Genomic DNA, 27436 nt, shown 5'->3' on the forward strand with positions numbered 1-27436 from the left:
ATCTGACATGGCAGTAGTATGATTTACTTTAGCCATGTGCCTAGCACTAAGCTATCAGATACTTTTTTTCTTCCCAGTTCATGCAAGCAGAATATTCCAAGTACATCTAAAAGGTAGATAGCAGTGAACATTTTAAATAGTCTGTATTATTTTATTTAACAATCATTGGCATAAGAGAGTTGGTGCAGGGTTCAACTCTATTGCATCTAGCCGTCGGAAAGGTTGCCTGTCACTGCGAAGTAACATTTGAGTATTGATTGGGTATTGATTTTGGTGGGACTGACTTCAGTCCTGTTGATTTCAGTGGGATTTGGACATTTCTGAAAATCCCATTTGACATCTATCTACAAAGTTAAATGCCAAATTGCCTTAGAAAACCCTGCCTCTTGGACACTAATATCACATGTTTAAAATGCAGTGTAAGTTCCTGTGTGACTTAGGCAGTTTTGAAAATTCAGTCCATCTGACAGCTCATTTGGGGGAACGACATATATTGCCTATTTTCTTAGACCTTGAACCCATGTAGGGTAGGACAATACTTGGTCCATCTTCCACCACCAGAAATTATCTGGTATAGATTTTGTTCTTTGGTCTATTTTGTTATCTATATACATAGTTTAAAAATCAGGCTTGGAAAACAGAGTTTTTATCACAGCACAAGTACCTACAAGTCAGTAGAGATGGATAAACTCTCTATGTACATGTACATAGGCTACAGGGAGTGCAAAGTTATAGGAATTATTTTAAATCTCTTCAAACTATTTCACATTTGGTAAAGAATGAAAGCACACATGTAACTTGGCTTAGTTAGTATGTATATGGTTTGGTAACTCGCAGTAACCTGAGGATGTCTCAGCTCTTAAGCTGCACAGTCAGACTTATATCTGGATTTCAAATACTTTCAAAAGGTGTGCTTTGATCTAGAATTTGACCCAGTAATGATTTATGGATATTTGGGAAAGTTCAGAGCAATTTGTGAGTTCCAACTTTTAATATATCCTAGAATCTGAGAATGTTTGAATCTTGTGTCTGTAGCCATCTTTAATTGTTTGCAGGTTTCCTTTTGAAGCTGCATTATTTATTTATTTATGTATTTATGTCGCATAAAGACAGCACTGAAGAAGAATGGAAAAAAGCTGTGATAGCTGGTTACTTTCTATGTTCTTTTATTGGTATGATAATTAATGTCAGAACAATAAAATTTGCATGTGGTTGGTTTTGGATGTTAGGCATGTCTGTGTACTATCATGCAATGAATACATTTTTATTGCTTTTCACAACTCCTGTTGTGTACAAATTGCAGTACAATATTGACAGATCAGCTAGTAGTAGATCTAGACTGCACATCAGTTCGATAGTAAGGATAAGAAAACACCAGTACTCCACCTGGATTATTCCACCCTTTTAAAATATTCGTATCTGATCAAACACCCTGGAAGAATGCACATCATACATACATGTCTTATTCCTGAGGTATCTCAAAAAGAAATTTCTGTTAATGTTTTCACTCTTGAGAAGTGAACTTCAAGGGTCCAATATATACAATTTTTCCCAGCAGGAAAGAAAAAGAGAGGGAACAAGAGTGAGCCTACAAACTGGTAAAAATGTTAAAAAGAAAATAGGGGGGGCGGGCAAGGAAGGAGTTCACGTTTCTGTGTTTCTTTTGGTAACGCATGATACCAGTCATTCCACCTGTGTCCTGATGGCTTCTCATGACCACAGCAGCCGACTGCTTGAAAAAACAACCAAATAAAAAACTTTATGTAAAGAAATTAGCACATCTATTTATTTTTTTTCCTCTTCTTTTGCTGCCACTCAAGCCAACTTTCCTTTCCACTTGCCTGGAAGCAGCTGCACTTCCACTTTTTAATTGGAGAAGCAGTGCTGCTTCATATGAGTAGCATTGGCTTTTGGCAGCTTGAGATGTGTTAAATTCAATCAAAATACCCATGAGCAGCAGAGAAATCAGACATTTTTTTCTTCCCACTCATTACTTGTGAAACCTGAATCTTTTCCCAGGTAGCAAGCCCTTCAATTTTTAATTCACTTTTTAATATTTTTTGCATTTAACCAGGTTAAGTTGAAGAAAGGTAACATTCTTTATATAATATGAATTTGTGTAGATGAATGAGATTATTTTGAGAAAACTGCTTATTTCCCACCTATCATTTCCCAGGCTGGTATGTCATTGTTATGAAATGTCATGTCTCTTTGCAGACTGCTTGAAACTGATTGACATAACTGGAGAGGATGCCTTGGAACTATTTCATGGGAGTTGAGGGCATTTGGAAAAAAACCTCACTTGTCTAAAAAATCACAGTTTGAAAGGGGGGGAGGGAATTAAATGTCTCGGCATAAAAAAAATCATGTTTTTGAGGCATGTAGGTTTTTTTTTAAAAAACTGTTCCATTTCCAATTCAAGATGATATTTCAAATTAGGGGAGGAAGCAGAATGCCCTTATTTCTCATTTTGACACTGTTTTCATGAATAAAATAGTGTATAAGTCTAGTCATTGGCTAAATTGGAAAATATTTAAACTGCCTGGAGAAAACAGGTTGCATGATTTTGTCAAGGCCTTGTGCATGCTTTTATGAACAACGTCTCTATACATCAATCTAAATATTCTACTCTGCACCCATTTAAGTGAACAAGTCTTATCTCTCTGACTAATGTTGATAATGGAGAAGGGACAGGCAGAAAGAAGTGAAATCTGTGTCATGGATTTAGACGTTAAAAAAAAGTTGAAAAAGCAAAGTTAAATCATAAACCCTGTCTTGTTCATCTGATGTCAGAGGAACATGAGACTGGAACGGGTCATGGAAGGGATGTAGTTGAAAGAGACATGGCTTATTAATGATTTTTTAAGTGTTGTCAGCTGCAGCATCCTGCACTCAGCTTGGATAGCTCATCTATATCATATCTGTACCATCCTACCTATGGAATGTGTTGGCATCCAGAATGGCTTAATTCTCAGAAAAATAATCAGTAACAATAGTGGGGAGAGCTGGGGACACACAAGTGGAAGGGGATGCTTGCGTACCACCAAGCACAATGAGAAGGCATAGTAATGCAGGCAATTGGGCAAGGAAGATGCAGCCGGATAGCCTGGCAGAAAGAGAAAGGGAAGAGGAAATACAGACTGTGGTCAGCGGGGAGTGCCCTGGCATCACACAGGGCATCCTCAAGCCTTCAGTAGCTTTGAAGCTACCTAGCTTTGGAAGAGGATGTGGAGTGATGAAGCTTGCAGCCCCAGTCTACTAGAATATTACTTAGCAAAATCAGCATTGCTTTCTTCTCCAGACTAGGACATCCATCCATGCATGCATCAGAAAAGTACTCTTAGTGCTGTTCAGATCCTCTACATAAACACACACTTAAATAATTTATTGAAATATATATTATGTAGCTGTTATACAGGAACACTTTGGTTTGTCATTGAATATGTATAAGGCAAACATTTTCCCTTAAATTATTGCCTGTGGATCTGCTTGGGTTTGTTGTACCAATTTGTATATAGGACATGCTCTCCTGGAGAAAAAAAAAATCCAAGCTACAAAAAACTAACAGACAAACAAAAAACTTTTATGGAAATCTATAGGAAAAGAAAAGTGATTTCCTGGTACAATACAAATTTGTATATTTTTTATTTTTTAATTTGCAATGCTAAAATTAATTAGATTAACAGAACGATCCCCATGCAATTTTCATGTGTATATATTTAAAGAATCTCAAAACAGAATGCAAGGATAAGTTGGAAGAGGGAGAAGGCAGAAGGGAAGAGAGGCAGATGTGGTCTTCATGACTCAATGTTTTAAATTCTTTTCTATTATAGCTGTAAAATCTCATGGGACCCAGTGTGTCTGCCCAGGGTGTAAAGGAGGTGAGAACCTGATCCACATACTTTTCAAACTGATGAAGGGATCTTTTGGGATTCTGTACACCAGTGTCTCTATTCCAGAGGACAATGATTGATTTAGATTTCTTTCCTAGACTAACAGATCCTGGTTCCCTCTAGAATCAATGGAAGTAGTAAGACTGCCATTGTAAGTATTTAACTTAAATGTTGTGTCTACCTCTCTCTGAGTGTTTAAGGGGTCATAGGCTAACTGGTCTGGCAGACCTTGAATTAATTGCTCTGACTCATTCAATGCTTTCTTGAGTTTCAATTTAAGTACCCACTATTCATTCATCTTAGATGTCACAAACGTCACAGGAGATAATCTCTCTACATATATGTTTAGTCCCTTTAAGCATATTCTTTAAGGGGAAGAACATTCACCTACAAGACAAGACAGCTGGAGTGAGGTGCTTGGACGTATTTGTTCTTGGTGTAGCTGTGTCTTCAGTGAAATCTGTAAAACTCACTTTTGCTTCAGTGGGAATAGAGGCTGCCAAGCCAGAATGCTTGCCTGAAAACCGTTCTTTATGTCCGCCTTCATGTGTCTCAGTTGAATTATAAAACAAAAACACCTCGATGCCCAACAGAAACTAGCATAAAATGAGCAGAGTAACTCTGTGAGCCAGGATCTGGTATTTGTGAAGATATCTTTGATCAGGACAGCGTATGCTAAAGGGAAGTGGATTGAGGGTGATGGTGAACTGATAAGGCTGATGAGCACTTCTACACTGATTTTCCCACCCAAAGTGGAAATCGCTGGGAGGGGCAACTTTCTAAGCTAAAGCCAGCACACTCAAGCTCTGCAGACCTAATGGAAATGAAGGAGTGGCTTCAACTAACATCACAGTAATTTCTCAGGCACAATATTTTTAAACTCTGGCAACTACATCTCTGCCCAGAAATTCATAGGCAGTCAGCGTATGTTACTGAAATCTTGCTGAAGCACAGGGTGGTGGGTTGGAACACAGATGCCTACTCTGCTCATGTGTCCGGATGGTCCATAACTGGCCTCACATAGAGGACTTAGCTACTGTTGATGCTGCAGAGACGAAATAGGTCCTGATGAAAACATAGGGCCACAAAGCAGAGAACAGGATGAAACTTCTAGCAAATAGGAGCGGCCTCTAGAAATATCAGTCCACCACTTGCCTACAGAACAAGAAAATAAGTAGGTGTGATAGATTTGATGGCTGTTCTGCAACTGGCACCTCCAGCATTTTCCACCAGGTGAAAAACCTGACTGTGAGACATTTCTCAGGTGTCCAATAAAACCTTTAAGAATCTTGTTTTGGAAGAATCTAAGCAGGGGTGAACTTGATTTTTTCCAGATGCTTGTCCAGCTCTTTTCCCTGTTCTTTTGATATATCCATATGCAGTTCACTTTCTCACTTTAATCTCAGAAGTTAATTTCTTACTCAGAAACAGTCCAAGAGAGCAAAAGTTCTCTTAGGGTGGTGATGATCATGAAGTAGACTTAATTCAAGAGTTTTGTTTCCTCAGACTGATATTATTAATTTATATTCTTATGGTGTGGATGGGGTGTTAGTGAAACGCCTTAAATACTGTACTCCAGACCAGAGCCATAAGTTCACACCTTACTCCAGATCTGTGCCGAGGTTTGCTCCCAATCAGTGGAGCTGTAAGCAACATTTGACTGCATCGTTCAGCCTGAGGAACCGCAGGCAGTCAGGTGTTAACACCTATCTGTCACTCTTTTCTATGCTTTTGGTTAGAGAAGTTATCATGCCTCAACTACACTGGTGGACAAACTGCACTCACACCAGCCATGTACTGTATCAAACTTAGAAAGTCGTCACTTTGTTCTGCAGGTATTTGGCTTTCAGATAAATAATTTTTGTAGTTTAGTTACATGTGAGGAAAAAAAAAAAACTAAATATGTGAAAGGGGAGCTTGGACATGCCAGGGAGAGAGCATTCAGTAAAACAGTAAGATTAGCAGACAGCTAAGTCTTGAGTCCTTTCTATGCTGCATGTTTGTGCTGTAAGTCAGAGATATTTGAACTGTGTGTGCACAAAGACTCTGGAAGTGAGCTGCATGCTCAGGAGTGTTCACCATTATGCCTAATTAGTGGAAATTGTGAATTTAGCAAGGGATGGATCATTGTCTGGTACAGCATGAAAGAGATTCCTAATTGATTTTCCTTGGTGTGAGAGGTCATGTGGCAAAAGCACTTAAAGTAGCCAGGTAAGGATCTGACCATACCCTTCCTAACTAGGACTGCACATGCATATATTACTTTGTGTGACTGTGATGACAGAAAATTATGCTACAGCTCTGCATGCAACCTAGATATTCTAGGAATGATGCCATAGGCAAAATGAGGGCAGCCCAGGGGGAAGACAGAAATTATTTCTAAAATTCCATAATCCTTTTTATCTACTATCTTAAAGTGAACTGTTACCTCCCCACAAGAGATAAATCTCCTTTTTTTCTCTTTCTTTATGTGAATTCATCCATCCAGGAGAGAACAGAATTAATTCCCTTGGAGTTTATTCCACATAGGTAGTGATTGGAGAAAAAAACCTTCATTTCTCTTTACAATCAGCTCTTCACTACCTATCTATACACTAAGGAGACAAATGCATCTCTTCATTGACACCTGGTAAATATAATAGCCATAATCATAAACAAAGGTGTCAGTAACTGCTGGTGGAATATCTTCAGGAAGAAATAAGGAACTAAGGTCAGCAAACATATGTTTGACACAAAGCAAGGAGTCAAGGTAAGACTTAGGAACTAGAATTCTTCTGTTAGTGTTACTATTCTGGAGCAAATAGAGATGTTTGCTCTGTATGGGTGGCCACCAAAACATGCCTCAGTAGCACAGTTGTTGCCTGATGGGATAGTTGAAGATTTGAGGTAGCTTTAAACAGCAGCAGATAAAATGTCATTTAAATTACTTTAAAAATAAAGAAAAAAGTGTAATGTGATTATACCAGAACTCTGTGGTATAATCATATTACATGTGCTGAAAGTACTGCTGACTGGATTCCTGACTGGAAGGTGATGGTAGAACTGCCTGGCTACTAGATGTGCCCCTCTGGGAAACCACAACAGTTCAGCTTACCTTCTCTGCTGGCAAGAAACCATGGAAGCATGAGTTGAGTCATAGCTACGATGTGGCCTTTCGAGCCGGTGAGACCACAGGTAGCAGAGCCCATTTCATGAGGAAGCCCAGGACTTTCCCAGAAAGGATGCAAGGTGATCTGCTGGAAGGCTGGTGAGTGAGAAGCAGAGCAGGACATGTTTGGAGCCAGATTTCTATCCAAGTATACCTATGTGGATTCTGTTGAAAATCTGTCTTAACATTTTAGCCTATATATAGGAACCAGCAGAAACCATATTGTGGTTTGAAGGTTTCCCTGGCTTCCTGAGTGTCCTAAACACTCTGTACTCTAGACTCAACAGGAGGCCTTTGGAAAGTCACCGCAACAATCTGATGCAATCACTTCAAATGAAGTACAGACTTTTGTTCTGTCCACTTCCAAACTATTAGGAAATAACTTCACAGCTTCCTCTTGAGGTGTTTTTCCATGTGAGGATTTTCTACACTACTCATTGCCATCATGCCTGATCTTAATCTACAGCTGCTCACTGAGAAATGGAGGCATAGATAAATGGCTTGCTCAAGGTTGCACAAGAAGTTCAAAGCAGCACTTTGAACCAAACTCAAGTCTTGGGACTTTTATGTATTACTCTTAGGTTTTCCTCCCTCCCTTTACCTCTGAGAATGGAAACAGACCACAAACCCCATACTTCTCAGAGCAAATTACCTGCTTTGTTATTCTGTCTTTCAACCTTTGCCATAAATTCCACTTCATTAACATTGGCTGAAACACCTCAGTGAGCTGCACTGCTTGGGCTATAAAATGTGTCTGGTGAGTAGGCAGGAGAATCTCTTTAGCCGCAACCACGCAAAAGAGAAGGAATCAGGAGGCTCTGGCTGTTCTGACATGAATTGTCAGCAAATACTAATGAACAGAGATTATTTTTTTTTTTTTAGCTGCTTACCACTTTGTTGAAGTGGCAATGTCTCTCACCACACACTGTGGAAAAGGGTTTTGCACTCTCTGCTAGTGGATGATGATTTCAAATGGACAGCCTGCGCAACACTGCAGGTTAAATCCCATCTGGATTAAGTCTTTCCTCTCTGAGGCACGTCTTGGAGCGACAAACTAGTCGGCAGCTCAGCCCATCTGCAGATCATTACTGGTATGTGTGACAAAGGAAACACCTGAGCAGGGAAGCAGAGCAGTGTGCAGAGTTCACAGGCAGGTGTTGCTGTCTAGGGAACAGGTTGAGTTCTGGAGGGCACCTGGAAAGCCTCAGACCACCAACGTTTTTAGCAAGGCTTGGCTATGCACCTTCTGTGCAGTGCTCTGATAACCTAAGTGTCAGGTGCAGCAACAGGGGAGAGATGCTGAACTTTCATGAAGACTGCAAGAAAATGGATGAAACCTTCTCCTGTTTTGAAAGGGTACATGATAGTCAGATCCTGAAGGATCTGGGCTGGAGCTGAAGATACTCATCTGGAGAATGAAGTTTGTCCTGCTTTGATATCCCAAAAGCAGTAAGGTACTACAACAGTGCTCAAGCGATGTTTGCCCTATTCTGTTGGTGGGTCAGTTCCACAGGACTGAGGACAGAAGTGATCTACTGGATTTCCATCGACTTCAAAGAGAGTCTGTAGCAGATCAGAATAACAAGCAGATCAGGTTAATAAAGGGTTTTTTTTTAAAAGAATACTTGCAGCTTTCCATAGGAATATGTTGAAATGCTGGGAAATGAACATTCACCAACTCCACACAGCTGTTATTTACAAAAATAGATAAACACCTTCCTTCATTGGGAGGTTGTATTTGCAGCTTTATTTATCAAGGCACTTATGAGAAAAGGTAGTTTGTGGCTGACAGCATTAGAGAGAGCTGAAAGGACAGACAGGAGAGCAGAAATTCTTAAGGCGTGGGCAACCGGCATAGCTGGAGAACCAGCTCACAGCTTCTGCTTGTGCTGAGAGGTGCGCTAAGCAGAGCCCTGGCAGGCTGCGTGCTTCCTTGCACCTGGGTTCAGATATCTTGCACAGTTATTGTTTCAGGAAAGACTCAGCTTCTCAGAAAGCCCTGTATAAAATGGTTATAACGGGATTCAGAGTCACAGGCTCGGAGGAACAGTGTTAGTTCAAAACACCTTCAAGCAAATGGGAAAGTTTAAGCCGTAGTTTACCTTCTTATTTTAAAATTTCATTTTACTTGCTTGAATTTTTCAGGGTCAAGATCATCTAAAATCTAATGCCACAAAACCACTGTCCTTCCAAAACCTTGTAGCTTTGTGGAGGTCAGAACAGGTCTCTGTTTTTTGTTTCATTCATCTCTGTACACTATAATAACAATACATCTGCGTTTTTATCCCTCTCCAAGTAAGGCATGGGAAATGAGGCCAGTAAAGGCATTACCCAGGGCAATAGACAATGGAAGATTGACCTAGGTATATGTTTAGCTAAATTAAGGAAAGGGAATGTGACTGAGATAAACAAGCATCCGGGAAGACGGCTACTGAATTTCCCTATCAGTAACATCTCTTGAAAGCTACTATCTGCAGCACTCAAATATCTTTGATCTGAGAAAAGACAAGGCAGAATGCACAGCTGCTTTATGCTCCTAAGCAGTTTTCCCCTCAGAGACAACTGTGTGATCTACTGTTCATAAAGATATTTGAATGTGAAAAGCAGGAATTGGGTGAATTAACCTTTATACTAAAGCACCTCAAATACCTTGGGTTCAAAAGCTTAAATTGCACTTGAATGTTGCTGAAGTACTCTCCCACTTATCAGAGTCAGAAAAGGGACAGCAAGAGAGAACTGAAGGAGAAAATAGGCTGGGACAAACAAGTACCGTGAGGAAAGTGATAAACAAATAAACTGTGACAAGAGACCCGAGGAGGAAAGAACTGGATCCTAATATGGAAAGAAATAACACAAGGGGAATATGGTCTTCAAGACTATATGGAGCAGGCTAGCTGTTATTTCAAAATCTTCTGCTACTCCTAAAAGCATAAACTTCAGCATTATCTTTTTAAAAAAAAAGGGAAAAAGAAAAAAAAGGTGTATGAGAAATCATTGTCACTTTTAAAAATAAAGAAAGAAAGGTGGACTCATGGAATTAAAAGTCAGTGAGATTCACTTCCTATGCAGAAAAAATACAAACACCCAACAGACTCCTGCTACAAGATAGCAGAGCAATAAATAACCGAGTGGAAGTGAACAAAACATGCCAGATAACCCACTACATAAGTAAATTAAGGTTAATAGGCCTTCTGGATAAAGCAAAGAAGTAGGTGTCATCTTGACTTTAGTAAGGTTTTCGACACTGTCTGACATGATATTGAACAAAAATAAGTGAAGGATAAGTTGCCAGAATGTAACTGCTTGGGAAATTGTACAGAAAAAGTAGTTATCACTGGTTCACTCTCTGACCAGAAGGATGGATTCTTCAAGCTCTTTCTTGGGGCCAATGTTATTAATTAGTTTAATTAAAATCCTAGATGATAGAATATTAAACCTGCAGATGATACCAAGCCAGGAGAGACTGCAAAGACTTTGGAGGATGAGAATTCAGAATGATCTTGACAAACTGGTGAAATGGCCTAATGCGAAGAGGGTGCAACTCAGCGCGGAGCGCAAGGTGGTATGCTCGGGGCTGAGATGTGGGCTGCGAGGCAGCAGGGTGGATGGCAAAGCAGCCATTCTTCAGCGAAGGAGCTGGGGGCCAGAGCGAACACTAAATGAACATGAGTCGGGAGGTCAGGCTGTTGCAAAAACCCAAACATCATACTGGGTTGTATAAACAATGTTGGCATATGTAAGAAACATGAAATAGTCCTTCTGCTTTCTCACCACAGCTGGAGCACTGGGTCCAGTTTGGGGGACTGCACTTCAAGAAAGATGTGAATCAGTTGGAAAAAGTCCAAGGAGAGGAGCAAGAGCGATTGAGGGTTTGGAAAACATGACCTGTGTGGAAAGACTAAAGGCAGTGAAGTTGTTTAGTCTAGAAAGAAGCAAACTGCAGGGATATATGATAACTCCTCAAAAGTTTAAAAGGTAGCTGCAAAGAGGAAAGTAATAAACTGTTGTGAATGTCCAAAAGAAGTAGTGGGCATAACTTTCAGGAAAAGAGATTAAGGGTAGACACTAGGAAATGTTTTCTGTGATAGTAACAGAATTGATTGGCTAGGAAGTCTACACAAACTCCACTGTACAAGGGTGGATAAACAGGTTGGACAAACATCTGTCAAGAATAATTTAGGAACAGCTGATCCTGACTTGGTGGAGGGGATGGCTTAAATGATCTCTTGAGACGCCTTCCAGGCCTATTTCTACAACATTATAACCAATGGGTAGAAGAAAGCTATGGGTTTAAATGAATTAGTGCAGGTGGTGCAGAAAAGGATCTGGGAACTGAAACATTCATTCACAGAGTTTACAAAATTTCAAGCTACATGTGCATGACCTTCCCTTCCTTAAAATAAGATGTTCTCATAGGAGCAGGGCAGATCTCAGATCCAGTTAACAGTTCAAGCATAGTAGAATTTGGGGATGTAGCCCCTGTGTTGGACTGTACTAGATAACTTCTCTGCAAAGTTAGGAGGTCTTGGGTCCTCCAAATGGGATACTGATTAACTACTCTTTTTTTTTTTTTTTTTTTTTTTCCCTTGGCAGTGAGATAGTTGTGTTTAATCAAATATGCTTCTGGAAAGGTCAGGACTGTTATGAGTGAGGTTACTTACCAGTATATACATCTTCAAAATCTGATTCCAAAGCAGGACTTGTTTTAAATTATGAGTCTAAGCATATTTGAAACATTTTTCCCTTCATTTTATCCAGTAGTTTATTTTGTAAAAGGGCAATAATATATACATGACACTTTCATCTTCTTAACTAAGATAATTTGTAGTAGTCACTTCATCAAAAAGTCCTCCTGATATGTGACCATCATTCTGTATCTTTACCTGTCTTTCTGATTCTTGTTTTCCTTGGTGTGTCCCGAAAACTCTAAATGAGCTCCACAGTGTGTATGGTGGTTTTCATGTAACCAATGAAAAGGGGTTTTTGTGAAAATTATGCAAGCTTTTTCAGAATTTTTATAGGTCTACTCGTTGGCATTGACTCAAATTGTTTGATCTTTAGAAAAAGTCCTGGTTCCATAAATTCCCTGAAATTTGTAGAAATGCAATGTATGTAAGACCTGCAAATTCAGACCCCTGCAAATGACTGCATGCTATATATCTCAACGTACGCCTCATGTGGGTGCTTGCGAAATACATCTATCAGCAACAGACAGTTACCTTAAAAGAGATCTGCATCCAGGTAGATGGTTTATAGACTGTCAGGCCACACTGCTGGTTTAGATTTGAGGAATTACTTTGGAAGAACAAGGCGGGTTCTATTTTTGACATTTCAGCAATGAGACCACTTGTACATTATGACCCAATTTGATTTACTGTAAGAAAATAAGAGTGCTGTAATTTGTAAAAGACATTTATTACATGAGTCAAAAAAAGAAAAAAAGGGGAGGGAAGGGGGAGAGAAAGCAGCTTAACGTCTCTGTCCATCCCCATCTGGTTTTATTTTAATCTCACTCTAGTCACATATGAAATTTTGCTTAGCTGTCTTCATTTTCTTAGTCAATCTTGATTAATGGCCTTCAAAGTAAAAATAATTGGCCTGCATCAGGCTTGTTTTATAACTCTTGTTCACAAAGAATGTGAAAGGCTGGAAAATGAGCCTAAACAGAAGGAATGCATTACGTTAGCCTTTGAGAAAGAGCAGTCCTCCAGTTGTGTTTCACTGTGTATTTTTATAACAGGCGCCTCCTTGACTGTCCATGATATTGCAGATATGCAGTGCCAAAAGCTTTTGTATACTTCATCAGGCTGACCATGTCACCTCGCAATCTCCCAGCAGCCGCGTGGGCGCAGGCAGAGGGAGGCAGAGCCAGCCCCCGCCGACCAGAGCGCCTCGACACGCACCCGCGGAGCCGGCGCGGGCTGTGCAACATGGAGCGGGCTCTCCGAGAAGCCGAAGGGATGCTTTTGTGCAAGTGCTCTCTAATTGCTCCGCTCCTGCTCTTAATCTTCAAGAGAGTTGCCATGCAATTTAGGGACTGTGGATCTCACTGGAGCACAGAAGAACACTCGCACGTTGATTTTAGCTGGGGTGAATGTGGCCCTGTGGCTTTATAATCACCTTTATTCCCCTCCAGTAAATGCAGTCGTGGTAGAGCAATCCACCAAACTGATTATAAATTTGATATTTTTAAAAATCTTTTATGTTATAAAAGATTGCATCAATTTACTGAGCTCAATTTATTTTTAAATAAACAGAGTATATGCTCATTTTAAAGGAAAAAAAACCCAACACTTTTTCTTTGGCATATCAGGAAAGGTCCTGATACGGAAAGTCTGTTCCTGTTGGGACAAGCATTGTTTCAAACTTGCTTTCTTGCTGTCAGAAAGTTGGGGAGATTCAGTCTAGTCCTTCCTTTGTGTAATGCACAAAACTTTATTATGCTTGCATGCTTATGGCAAGATTCAGTATTATGTCCTGATTACCAAAAAGGAAGTTAGCTTTCTGTTACACGTCTTAGGGGTGAAAACTGTTACTTAGATATTAACCAAAGAGAAATAAAAGTTCTTCATTTTAATTATTTATGTTAATTTAGGAATATTTGAGCAACTCATGACAGTTCTGTGAAGTTATTATACCATATACTTACTTCCTTGTACAATTTTAAAATAGGAACAGTTTATGCTTTTCCTGATGCTTTTCATGTAACAGCCTCAACATATGAACTGAACTTCCATTAAGCTTCCTAAGATTTCTCTGGAGTATGCATGTGATATACTTATGATACTTTTGCCAGATATGGCTGGATCCAAACTTGGTCTGGAGATGAACACTTTTCCCAGAGTAGCTGAGACCAGCTGCTGAGTCCTGTATCTTCTCTTCTCCCAGCAAGGCAAGCCGGGGTTACACAGATGGTATTTTCATGTCAGTGCAGATCAAGCTAAGCATTAACCTCATGGCATGGACCAAAATCAATCTGCAGGGCTGCCTGTATTTGGTGGGAGAGGAATGCATATTTTCTTCTTTTCAGAAAGTGGCATGCAAAATACAGATATCAAGAAATCCCATTCCCTACACTCCAACATTTTCTGTGCTGTTCTTTTAAAGAGTTAATGATGTATTGTAACCCAGACATCTGACCTTCAATGAAGCACAGCCCCACCATGACAATCCTCCTCTTTGATGCCTCACCAGCTTTTGGAAAGTTGGTTTTACAATAGCTCCTGCCAGCTCCAGGGCAGGTAGCCAAGGCTGATGTAAGGTCCATGAAGAGCAGAAAGAGAACCACTGTGTTCCTTTCCCCTACTGGAATGTGTCTGATTCTTCAGCTGCAAAGTCTTCTCAGTCCCTAAAATCTTTTCTTTGAGAGACTTCTGGACTTACCTGAGAACTGAAGAGAGGAGAGAGACCTTTGCCAGGCATACACTTGAGAAAATGTCGCTAGCCAGAGAAACAATGCTACCAACTCCACAATGTTTAAAGCTTTAAATGATGGCAGTGCCCTTTTGTTCCATGGACATATTTTTCAAGGATTAATCATTTCCACCATTAAAAGCTTTGTTCAGCTTTGGCTTGGGCTACATTATGCCATTGTTCCATTAGACAGCTACAGGATGCGTGTATCTACATGAACCTTCTGTGGCAAGCTCTTATGGCAGCTGCATTTTTCACATGGGAGAGATGAGAAGCTGCAAACCTAAGGCAGGTACTGTCCATCTTACAGCGACAGTCTGTGTAACTGATCCCTTCCTTGCACTCCATTTAGTTTTCTTAGGGTCCACCATGGTACCTTCTCTGTTCATTCTTTGTCTTGGAAAGACTTGGCCACCAGATACCATTGTGTTTGTGGATGACGTTGTGTTTGATGATTTCGCTGGTGCCCAAGTATTACCTTTAAATCTTATGGGCATAGGAAATGGACCGAGCTCAAACAGCAGAACATTGTGCGAGTGGCGCAATACTGGCTTTACTGACCCAGACTCTTAATGCTAAATGTCAGTGGAAATCTGCCAGGTACATGTCCTAGTTGGCTATATCAAAACAATAAGAATAACAAATATATTGATAATGGTGCATAGATTAGAGAGGAAAACCTAGAGTGCTGGTCTAGTTTGACTCCTGTTTATATTTATTTGCTCATATTACTTTTTCTTTTTGTGATTCACTCCAACCACCTATTTTGCTATAAGTTTCAAACAGTAAGCTTCTTGGGGTAACCTTTCCATAAGTTTCCTTTAAAAATTGCTGAAGTCCTTAGAATAAAATAAAGTTTTTCGTCTCATCTGGAAATAAATGATATTTCTTTTTTTAGAACTAGTTTGTTTGCTTTGTGGAAATAAGCTAGTTTGGGGTTTGTTTGCTTCCAGTTGACTTGAAATTAAATTTTTCTTTTGGATTACTTGTTTCCATTTGATCAGCAGCTCTCTCAGTCTATTATTTGCATAGTTCAGTCTGTGACTGCCTATGTGAAGCTGAGTTTTCTGTTACACTGCTCTTATATGGTAGTGGAAAATGACTGAAAACATCATTGCATTATCTTATAAATCAGTGTCTTGTATCTATCTCATAAATCATTATGTCTTATACTGTGTGCAGAAGGTGTGGTAGAACTAGGAAAGGTACCCTAGACAAGGGTAGCAGATATCCATAGGTATGGTATGGCTTTCATATGCAAAGGGACTAAACAGCTTGACTTTTCAGCTTAAAAGAAAAAACATTCTGAGAATATGAGAGAGGTACATGAAGTCATGGGTGCTTCAGAGAATGTAAATAGGGAGTTCACTGTTTCTCACAACAGAAGAATGAGGGGAATCCAGTGGTGCTATCAAGCAACAGGTTTAAAAGAAAGGGAAATATTTCTTCTATACCAGCCACAATCTCATTTTGTAACGCACTGTGCTGCGGAGGCCAAAGTTTGAAGAGGATCATTAAGAAATTAGACTTTCCTGTGGTTTGATCACTTTGAAATAAAATTGAAACAAATGCCAAAGGGAGATGGGCAGCTCTCCCCTGCTGCTGCTGCTGCTGCTTCCCCCCAACTGGTTTTGGCTTCACGGGCAGGACCTGGCTGGGGGCTGTCGGTCCAGCTGGCTGGCCAGGACACATGCTGGTCCTGCCTGGCCAGGGACATGTGCTGCCCTCAGACAGTGGGCAGCCCAACACCAGCAGCCTGTTTTTCAGACGACAGAGAGGCAAACCAGTTACTTGGTGATGCATGTGTCGTTGCATGCTGTGCAGAAACGCTTTACACCTGTGTATGGTGAGCACAAGTGCATCCTAAGTGTTGAAGTAACAAGGAAATAGAAAGGCCAGAGAAAAGTAGCATGTCGTTTGCTATATTTGCACAATGTTTGCCTGCAGATGGAAAATAAATATCTAATTATTGGCATGGGAAAGGAGGAATCGCCATGCACCATCTCTGTGAGAGTGCTCAAAGGCTATCCCATTTCTTTATCTTTATTCTTTGAATGAAAGCTTCCCAGAAAAGGCTATCTGAAGGGAGCTGGTGCATAATGAGGAATGCTGAGACTCATATCCATATTTTCATATAATATTTTCGCAATTCCAATGTGGTACATGAACCTGTGATAGAAGTGGGCAGCAGAACAGTGAGAATGTGGCCATTGTGTATTTTATAGTTTATAAATTCATTTTGTTTCTTTTTTTCTTTTTTTTTATTCTAATTGGCATATCTTCCTTTCTGAAAATTGATTTTTCAGTTCAAAGCAGCATTCAAAGGAAAACAAAAGAAGAAACTGAAGACATTTTGAACCCATTTACATACTTCTAAAGCATTAATCCACTTTTTCAGAGAAAATGAGAGACAAGTATTTACATTGACTTACCTCAAAAGAAGCTGTGAAAAAATTAACACTTTCATCCAATTTTACTTATGCCAACATTTCTTTTTTTGCTGTGAGAAGTCAGCACTTTTTTTACCGCTGTCTTATAGGACATATACACCTAGAATTTGCAGGTAATTGCATGAGGTATGTAGGTATGTACTTAGTATACTTGCAGCTGCTTGGCTTAGGAGTTGGCCTTGCTCTTTGACCACAAGAACTTTTTGAATTATTAAAATCTAAGGATTTCGGTTTCACAGTGCTGATATACTTACCTACGTGTGAGCAACGGACTTCATGTAAACGCTGTAATGTTGCCAAACAGCCTGTGACATGCAGTCGTTTCTACTTCATTTAAGGTTCAGAAATGAAGTCTCCTTCATGCTAACATCAGATCATTCACCTCATGCAATTTAAAATGTTATTATCGCAGTTCGTGCTGTTGTTGGTATAAAATGTCATAATACGATGCTCACCTTGGATGTGGGAATGGGTATTAATCTGAAACTGCTTCTGTTGGTTGCTCAGGCTGAAGCCTACCATGTGAAAATGCATTTGTTTGTTTGTCTAAAAAGATTTAGGATTGCACATCATCTTTATCCATGGTAAACATTTTGTTATATACAGTATACTAATTATTGTTGAACTGAAGTGTTTTTCTAGCCCCAGTGGCATAATGGAAATTATACTTTGAACTGCATAATATTCTTGGAAAGGGAATATAGACTTAGCAAAGAACATCATCATTTTGCTATAATGATAACATACCTATTTACATAATGATAATATACATATTTACTGCCAAGCATGTTTGTTCTGCATTAGTGTTCGTAGTGTGGCAGGGAGAATTGCAAAATGGAACTTTGATTTGTGCCTGGTGGCTGTTGTCTTGCAGGGGATCGAAGAAGGGAGAGCTGGCGACGGGGTATTTCTGAAACAAAAAGGAGTAAGGCTATGTGCTAGGCTTGCATTGTGTATGAGATCAGATCTGCACATGCCCATTTGCTTTCCTTTCTTCTTTTTTCTGAGGGACCTTGTCTGTTAAGTAAGTGAAAATCCTTTGTGAGATTCCTGGCAGCAGGCATCAAAAAGATGCTAAAAGTCTGTGTTAGCTGCGTGCTCTCTCTTTGAACACATTCTCAAGTAATGCCACTGTTGGAATCATTTAATCTGAAAGATGAAAAAAAAAAATCTACATTTTTGGTTTCATTTCAAAACCTGTAAATCTCTGTATACATCTAAAGAAGCGGGAAATCTTACACTTCGAGGAGACAGGGAAAAAAAGTTAGGAGACACTGTTTGGTGAGCTGTCATATGTTTTCTGAACTTTTTGTAATAAGAAGAAGTCTCTGAAGAGCCCTTTTCTTCACTCCTCTAACAAAGGCATGTCCCAGTTTATTAAAAAATCATACACAACAATGCTGCCTGCCAGGTTTTATAGCCCTAATGAAAATTTGGTCCAGAGCACAAAAAATATCTGGAAAAATGCCTGAAATTTCCCTGTCGCAGATGTTTCAACAGAAGGTGCTTGCATGCCATTCGTTAATATAACGCCATACGGGACTCGGTATGACCACTGCAATAACCAGTAAGTAACACACGCAGTGTGCGCATCACTGCGCCAAATTTTCCGTCTGTTGTGTGGGGCTTGTATCCTGTGGATTGAGACGTACCTTGATGAAACTGTATTGTCATTGAATGATAATATTTGTGGATCACTCTGCTAGAAAACATCCTATCAAGAATGTGGGAGGTCTGTGTAAAGAGTCGGTGCAGCTCATTGGCATTGCAGTCAGTTAGGAAGGATGGGAATGTTAGTATTTATACCCCTTTTTTAGCCTATCTTTCAGATGCCAATTTACAGGAGCAGCACTCCAGATATTAAAGCACTTTCTCTTTGAGAGAGGCTGTTGAATTTTAATCTCAGGCATTATGTAATTAAAAGGGGCATATGAAATACAGTAATTATCGATACAGTGGAAAAAATTACACAGACATAGTATTCTCTTGGGATAATTATTTTTTAGTTTGTAAGTTTAAAAGAGGAATGGACTGAAAGGAAAAAGGGAAAAAAAAAAATCCTGAAGTATACTGTACTCTGTCAACTCCCGTTTTGTATCCTGAAAGGCAGAGAGGCACCTAAATAACCGACTACAAAACTTTCCCTCTGCACACAGATGAATATTGTCTTCTGCTCTTGGGAGGGAAGCTGTGGAGTGTTTTGATTTCTGTACGTCTGAGGGAGGTGGTGTGGATGTTTCCTACTAGTAGAAGTGGGAGTTGTGTGTCCAAATCATCCATGCTGTGGTGAGGATGTACATGAGTCCTTCTCATGGACCAAACCGACACCCTTAGAAACACTTCTGCAAGAGTTAAACCTACTAATGACAAGGGGTTTGAGAGGCTTTTATGATATTTCAAATTCTTCCTCTCTGTTCAACAGTAGGATTTCCTGGACAGTTTGCTGTCTCTTTTGTGCAACAATGACCAAAACAGGAAAAAGTGCTGAGTCTGACTTGCCTAGAATTTGAGTTTGCGTTCAAGGTGAAGCAAGGACTGAGATTCAACAGAAATAAGGCTTTTCACATTGGCTAAGAGAATCATAAAGGTGCCATCAGCTTTTATTAAACACGTTTCTAGGAGATTTCATTCACATCTGAAATCAATCTGGAAAATCTTTATGGGTTTAACACAGAAGCAAAATCACTGAAACAAATTCAGAGTCTGGATTGTGAAGCTGCATTCAGAGGACTTGAATTTACACTTCGTATGAAAGGCAAGGCTTTGCTCTGTAGCGGTCCTACTGAAGTAATATCCCACTCCAGTAAATCCAGTTAGGCTATTTATGCTTTTTCACTTCCTTTATTTTAAGTGTCACTTCTTTTCTAAGATAGAACAAAATACAGATGTTTCTAAGAACATGTAAACCATCATGAGTAGGAGTAGAAGTGATGTCTCCAAACAACTGGAGATCACTATATCATAATAAAGATTGTACATTTTGTTTGCTAAGCACTATTTACAGGACAGCACTACTGTTTTTTTCATTTTGTTTTATATGTGCTTTCATATATAACTTTTCATTCATAATTCAACCCTTAGACCTTCAGATTAGGTCTCTGCCAGTGGGCTTTCGTGACATTATGGATTCAAGAAAATGCCCAGGACATTCCTACTCAGGAGAACAATCTATCTTTAACTATCCCATAGCCAAGTTCACAGTCGGATTTGCTGCTGCTGCCAGGGAAGGAAGAGTTGGGGTACAGCTGGTTTTGGCTCCTCGCAGAGTCGTCAGCTGCCCCTGCTGTGATCTCAGCAGCAGAAAGGACCAGGCAGCCCAACCCTCTGATGCTGGTCTCCATCCCAGTTCAACTCCTTTGAACCATTCTTCCTGGGACAGGAGTGCCCTGACCCTTCTCAAGTTTGTGCCGTGCCAATGTTGAGAGACCTTTGAGTCTCCTCTGCCATCAAAGACGAGGTTTTTAGAGTTTAGGCATATCAAATGCACAGAGCGTTCCTGCATGAAAATTACATAAAAGCCAGCACAATCTCATCACGTGGACAGTTTGCCTAATGTTATCTCAGAAACAGTGGGCAAGAAAGGCACAGAGAACTGCCTCTAAAGCCTTTGCAAACTGAACCTCGAGAAACTTGCAAACAAAATGTAATTTTATGAATGGAAAAAATATAATTATCCAACCTTTCCTTTTATTTGAGAAGAGATCAGCATTATTAGAATGGATTAACTTCAGTAAGTCAATGGTACCTGTTGGCTGTACAATCATCATTATCTATTTTTCCTGGATATAGAACTGATTGAATTTGCAAATCAAATTTCCCTGCAATGTGTAAACCTTTTTCTGGAAGTTAAAGTAAATGGTTATTACAGAATTGCTCTGAGGGAAAAGAAAAGTATGGGAAGGCAGAGCAGGAGGAGGGAAAAGAGAAGAAACAAGAATAGGAAGCACCTTGATTAATGCCCATCAGGTTGAATCATGCTGCAAGGGTTGTGTTCTAGCCTGGTGTCTCAGAAAAGAGGTGTGCTGTTTTTCCCTCTAAGCATGTATTTATTTGTAAATTGTTTTGCCTTTTGTAAGATTTCTTTTTACTTTTGTAAGCACACACCTGCTCTATTTTATCACTGGCTTCGGCAGGCAAACTCCTTTTTATATTGCCTCTGAAGGTACATCATTTTCTTCAGGTGTTTTAATGAACCTGGACAGCATTAAGGGATCAGAGAAATCTGAGCTGGAAAGGACACCACTCCCCCAGGGAATCCCTTGCCAAGCAGGACGCTATCCCTACCCAAAGCTGTGGAGCTGCTAAAGACGTCCTTAGTTTCCAACACTGTTTACAGCTAAAGTGTCCAAGGACCTGGGAATTATCCTCTATGGGATTGAGTCCCCTTTGTGGCAGAATACATACACCCCAAGGTGATAAATCTGGCAGCTACAACAGTGGGAAAGGGCTGTTGCAGGAGCCCTGCCCGACCTGGCTGTTTGCACAGGAGAGCGTAAGTGCAAGGGCAGAGCTGTGCCCAGGATGCCCTTGCACTGTGGGGGCTGGCAGCTGTTGTAGATCCCCTTGTGGATGCGCTTTGGAGGATCACTCCGAATCTGTTGGATGAATGAAAGCAAGCCTGAGGGGTTTTCCCATTGCTCCTTCATCCTTCCTTCTGCTGTGGCTGGTCTCTGTGGTGTGACCCATCAGGAGAAGGCAAACAAGCAAAATCATCACATAAAGTATGACATTTCCAGCCTAGCTGAGAAAAAGAGGACCCAGACACCTCCCAAAGAAGCTTGACCTTGCAAGCTTTCCAGCAACCTTTCTGTGAGCAGAGATGTTAAGGTCACACACCAAACCAAGGTCCTTGCTCTCCTTTCACGTGCGGGTTACAGAACTTGAGAACATTTCTGATTTGTTGATTGCTTTTCTCTTTGGAATTAATTTTCCCCCCAGCGTCTCTTCCACTCATTTGCATTTTTCATTATCATACACAACTTTGAATTGTGATAAGGCAGTGCAGTTCTCAAGGTGTTCCTTACAGTGCCTGGTTAGGCTATGCTTTTTCTGAGGGAGTGAAATCCTCTGTGCATTTCTTTGGTACCTGTGTACTGCTGGTATGTAGATCTGCTTGGCTGTTTCTCATTAACGACACCGTAAGTGGGGTCTTTTGCACAAACTTGGTGTGCATTTGTGTGTGTGTGTGAGAGCGCCAGGCAGGACTGGTTTCATTCATTAACCCTGAGATTGCCATTAGATTTGCAAAGTCAGAGGCCAGCCGTGTTACTCTTAATCAACAAAACACAAATATTTACTCTGTGGCAGCAATTTTTTAAAATACACTGCTCTGTGGCAAAGTCCCTATGAGTCATTTTGACACATCATAATTCATTTGCTGAAAGACCATTTTGTATATGAGAAATACCATATACACACTGCAAATTTCCAGTTTTATAGGACACTCATCTTCAAGAGCATATAAAGTATCTCATCCATCTTTGCTAGAGCAAGACTGTTCCTTTTAGGATAATCAATAGCGTCCTGTACATTTCTACAGCATTCAAGATACGACGCTTTCACTATTTATTTTGAAACTGGACATGATAACACTTATAGATTTTTATTCCGTTTCATCTACCCTGCACTTAAAAATGTCCACAAAGAATTTTTTTGTGTCTGAATTTTACCTACTTCATTCTCTGCACCTAAAAAGATTTTTTTTTTAGAACACCACATCGTAGCTCAGAACTTCCATCTGCAAAAATGTCTTATTTTTCTTCATACAGGTGGCCAACATTTCTAATTTAGTTCCAGCCAAACTAAACATCTGAAGCTGTTATTCTTGGAAAATAATCTTGAATGCAAAGGATTTACTTTTTGGACAAGAAATGACTGGCAAGAAAACTGGATAGCAAAAATAAAATTGGTTTTACCTTGTCAAACCACCAAAACCATTCTAGATTGGGACTGCTCATCCTTGTTTTGATTCTGTACATGGCAGTGGTAAAATCCTATTGGTATTGGTTATCATAAAATGGCCTTATGGAACAAGCAGATCTTTCAGACTGGCTGATAATTACACAACAAATCGTGTAATCAATTGCCATTAGCCTCTGTGTATTTTCCTTCCATTAGCTCATTTTACATAATTTCTATTTCATAACTTCACTTCAGAGAATCTTACTCCAGGCAGCGACTATCTGGGAACCATAGTATTACTTAGGTGCTGTAGATCCAAGACCTTGGAGAGCATCATTTTTAAGTCATATTCCTGAAATCCTCTTGAAATGTCTCCTTTATTGCTCAAATCCTGATATTAAAAGATTGGTAACTGAAAGGTAACTATGAGACGCATGAGGGAAGAAGCAATGGAAAAATGAACCCTTCTAATACTGCGTATACGTATGTATAAGGTAGAAATATGAACAAGTTCTGGTCCATAGGATAGTAAAGAAGGATAGTAAAAGTATTGTTTAAGAACAAGAAAAGTTTTGGAGGTTGTATGCACTGTCCTAACAGTCAAGAGTTTTTATTTGCTGTTTTCCAGGTGATATTGCCTATCTGATCTAGCAGTATTTACATCATCCCCTGACTGTTTCAGGGCTGGAAGGGAGCAGATCTAAACTTCTCTGTTCATTTGGCTTTTCAAACATATGATAATACAGCATGTACAACCGCACAATATATTTACCCCATCTGTATATTGTATTCCAACTTGCTGGCTAACAAATGGTATATACTACATACTATTTCAGAGTTAAAAAATAATAGGAAAAATACACTTGTTAAAGAAATTTGTGCACAATATTAAGGGTCACCTGTTAGTATTTCTGGATCTAGTGTAAGGCTGTACAGCTATGTAAGCAACTCAAACATTTTAAAAAGTTTAATACTGTTTGTTTGATTGATGGAGCTATAACTTAACTAGCCTTCATTTATTTGGGAAGGCTACTTTTCACTAACAAGAGCAGTTGATTTTGCATGTATTTCCTAGAGATGTGAGTTATGTTCTACTGGAAAGAAACCTTAAGGCTATCAAGTCCAAGGCCTTTGTGTTGCAAGCCACCAATGGATCATATGAGCAAGTCTTCTGTACTCTTCATATTTACCTTCTTGAAGTAGCCATGCACCAACTTACCAGAGAGATCTTTCCAGTATATATGAATTAACACTTCCCCTGCTGAAAACATGGTAATGTTCTCATACCACATTTGCCTCTTTTTTGTTGTTGTTGTTTTTCTTCAATATTATCTTGTTAGCTCATAGTCATCCTGTGACTGACTGACACCACCAAGTCTGTCTTTTCTGTCACCTCTTGCCGATGACTTTACATGCCCTAGCAAGCTGTCGTCAGAAGCAGATGAGCTGCTGTGCCCTCCTGGCCAAACCTATAGGATTCAAACCTGTGCAAACATGTCAACTGTTGCTATGTGCATGCCTTCTTCCACCCAGCATCAGAGCTCATTGACCTTGCCCCACCATTTAGCTCTGTGTTTGTACCCTAAAGGAGCACTAAATGAGACACCATGAAATATCATCTCTGCCTTCGTATAAAAATGGAGGATGAGCCTTTCTTGAAGAGGTGGACAAGGTGTGCTTCGCTTACTCCTGAGGAGTGCTGTACCATAAATGACAATGTTTACCAGTGGAAACCAGCCACCCAGCGCTGGCAATGTCCCAAACTGTTCCTACTCCAACCAGCCACACGCCTTACTTGTCACTGACGGCTTCGCGGTGTGTGTGCAGTGGATGACTAGTGGTGGCTTTGTGTTGCCAGGGCACGATGCCACAGAGCTGCATTTCCCCTCCGCATGGCCTCCATTTGCCTTTTTCCGCATGATTATCACCCATCTGTTGCCCTTTGCCACGTGTGGGAGGGCAGCAGATGGGCCTGGAAACTGGAACACAGGAAAGCAAGTTCTTCAGAGAGGGAAGGAGAGAAAGCATAAGGTCAGAAAAGGGATCCTCAGACTATCTCCAGGCAAAGGTGTGCTCCATGAGTGGGGAACTCACCATCCACGGAAACCCCAGAAAGAGCAATTAGGCAAAAAGTACAACAGTCAGAAGGCAACATTTTTACTGGCTGGAAAGAGTTAGGAAGATCAGTTTGAAGCTGTCAGTCTGATTATTTATTCTTCCTGAAAGACAAAGAAAAGGGTTTCTCTTACTAAGCCATGATTTTATACAAAACAAACAGGCACGGAATTAGTGCCTTTTGTTTCTCACCTGCAGACCCATAAGTTTCATTCAGTTTTTTGACTTACCTATAAGGACTATGGTATTTATTTACCTACATAATACATCATTGCAAACCCATAACATAAGACATATGTGAAAAATAGAGCTATTTCTCTGTACCTCTTCCAGTCCCCAGCTGTTTCTCTTTAGCTTAGAGGCTACATGGTGCGGGGCAGAGACCAACGTGATCTCTACAAAGCCACCACAGTGCCCTCAGGATTTGGAGTCTCTCTAATAGATTGGTAACGAAAATAACAGAGTCGAAGTAAATAAGTGTTTCCTAACTAATATTGTCTTTACCTGCAGAAAAATATCAATAATGTTTCATAAATGTATGTTACCAATGTAACAGAGATCCTATGTGTAGTAACCAAGCCATGTTTCTTCAGCAGTAAACCTACCGGATCCTCATCCTCAGATGCTTGTTGATATTCTTATTGCTCAAAAACATGCTCTTTAAAAAGCGTGTAGGCTTTCTTTTTTTTATTTATTTTTAACTGACAATATCAAGAATTACTTTGAAGCAATTGATGCTTTTAGCAGGGGCAGCTTGTGAGTTTGTATCTCTCTCATTTGTAGTTGTCAGTGTCATTCCATTTCATTCCAGTGAGAAATTAAAGTTTATGCTCTGAAATCTGCTGATGTTAGACGTTGATTAAATGAATATTTCAATGTCCCTCCAGCGTCAGGTAGAAATAATGTGTGCAACTCCCATATCCCTCAGAAAGGACTCTCATGAAGTTTTTCTCTGAGAATATGCAAACACTGTGCTCATTTTTGCCTTCACGTCTTTCACTTGCCGAGCCAAAATGCAAACAGGGGTGGCAAAAGACTTGTGGCTTTGAACAGTGTTTGTGAGTTTTCTTCCTAATTATCATGATTTCTGATTTCCCAGTCAGAATTTCTGATACTCTGTGGAGCTGGGTGTCACTGAGTTGTGAAGAGCTGAGTACTCAGCAAGTGCTCAGCTCATATGCAGTATTTCAGAGAACGAAGTCCTCACCCAAAGGAAAGCAAATGCAAGAGGAATTTTGAATTATATTGGAGGGGAACTTAAGATACAGGTGGTAGTAATCTAATGAGGAGAAATAAAGTAGTGTTCAATGGAAGAAAAGAAGCCACAATTTTAATATGTTTGGAAGCATCCAATTAAAATTAGTGATATTTTCTTGAATGGCTGCATGTGTGTGTGTATGATATTTGTAATTAGCATTGATTAATGCCTAACACTTACTTGTGATTAAGGGCTGAGGAAGCGAGGCCTTCAGCATTGCACAGGATCATGCATCTTCAGGTGCAAATGAACTGCATGCTACCTTCAAATAACATCGGGTGCTAAACTCAAAGTTTGCCCTGATTTACTCTGACAAGAGGCTTAGCAGCAAGCTTTGTTCCGTCATGATTAGCAGTAAACATAGAGGAGCAACACCGAGCTACAACAGAGCTCTCTGTGTGTGCCGCTGCTCTGGGTGATTTGGGGAGAGGGGAACAAAGGGAAAGTCCTACATGCAAGAGTAGAGTCTCATCTTTCATACCCTGAATCTGGCAGAACAGGAACTTGAATTTGGGTCTTCCTTGTTCACGGCTAGTGGAAAACCAGCCCTCCACCTCCTCCTGGAAAGCAGGGGTAGGAGCCAAAAAGAACATTTTGAGTGAGGTGTCGTTACCAAATGTGTTGGCATTGGACCTGGAGGCTCCAGGCGTAAGAGGTGGAGAAAGACATGAAGCAAATACTGGCAGTCAGCTGGGCAGGGGGCCCCATTTCTGGTCTGGGGTCACTACAACTTGTTGACACAAGCCGATTTTATAATGTTTTTGAAAAGTTTATTTTTTCCTCACCATGTTTCACTGCAAAAAAAAATATTTTGAAACTCTGAAGACTCTGAGAAAGTGGAACTGCTGTCCTCTGCTCAGCTCCTCGAGTGATTTCTGGATCACATAGAAGTCAGCCACGCTTCAGGCCATCTCACTACGCAAGCCTCTGCGGTAACAAGAAAGCGCCCTGTCTCTAATCAGTGTTATGATGCAAAAGAGACATTTCTGGCTCCTTCCCATGCTCTGTAGTTAATAGAAATCTGTTCAGATGTTTGAATTTCCGTGCAAATAACACCCTCAGCTGCAATAGTCAGAAGAGTGGAAAATAACAGGAGACTCTTTGGAGAGTTAACACCCAGGCCCTGTGAACATGAAGATGATTATTTTCCTCTACAAGGCTTTTTCACATGTGATAAGCTTGGCATGTTGCCTTGGTTAAGTGTCAAGCCCTGAATGTTTTTGTTTTTGCCCTGGTGGTCCTGAGGAGTTACTGGAAT

This window comes from Calonectris borealis, chromosome 2 (genome assembly GCF_964195595.1).
Source record: "Calonectris borealis chromosome 2, bCalBor7.hap1.2, whole genome shotgun sequence".
Classification (NCBI taxonomy): Eukaryota; Metazoa; Chordata; class Aves; order Procellariiformes; family Procellariidae; genus Calonectris; species Calonectris borealis.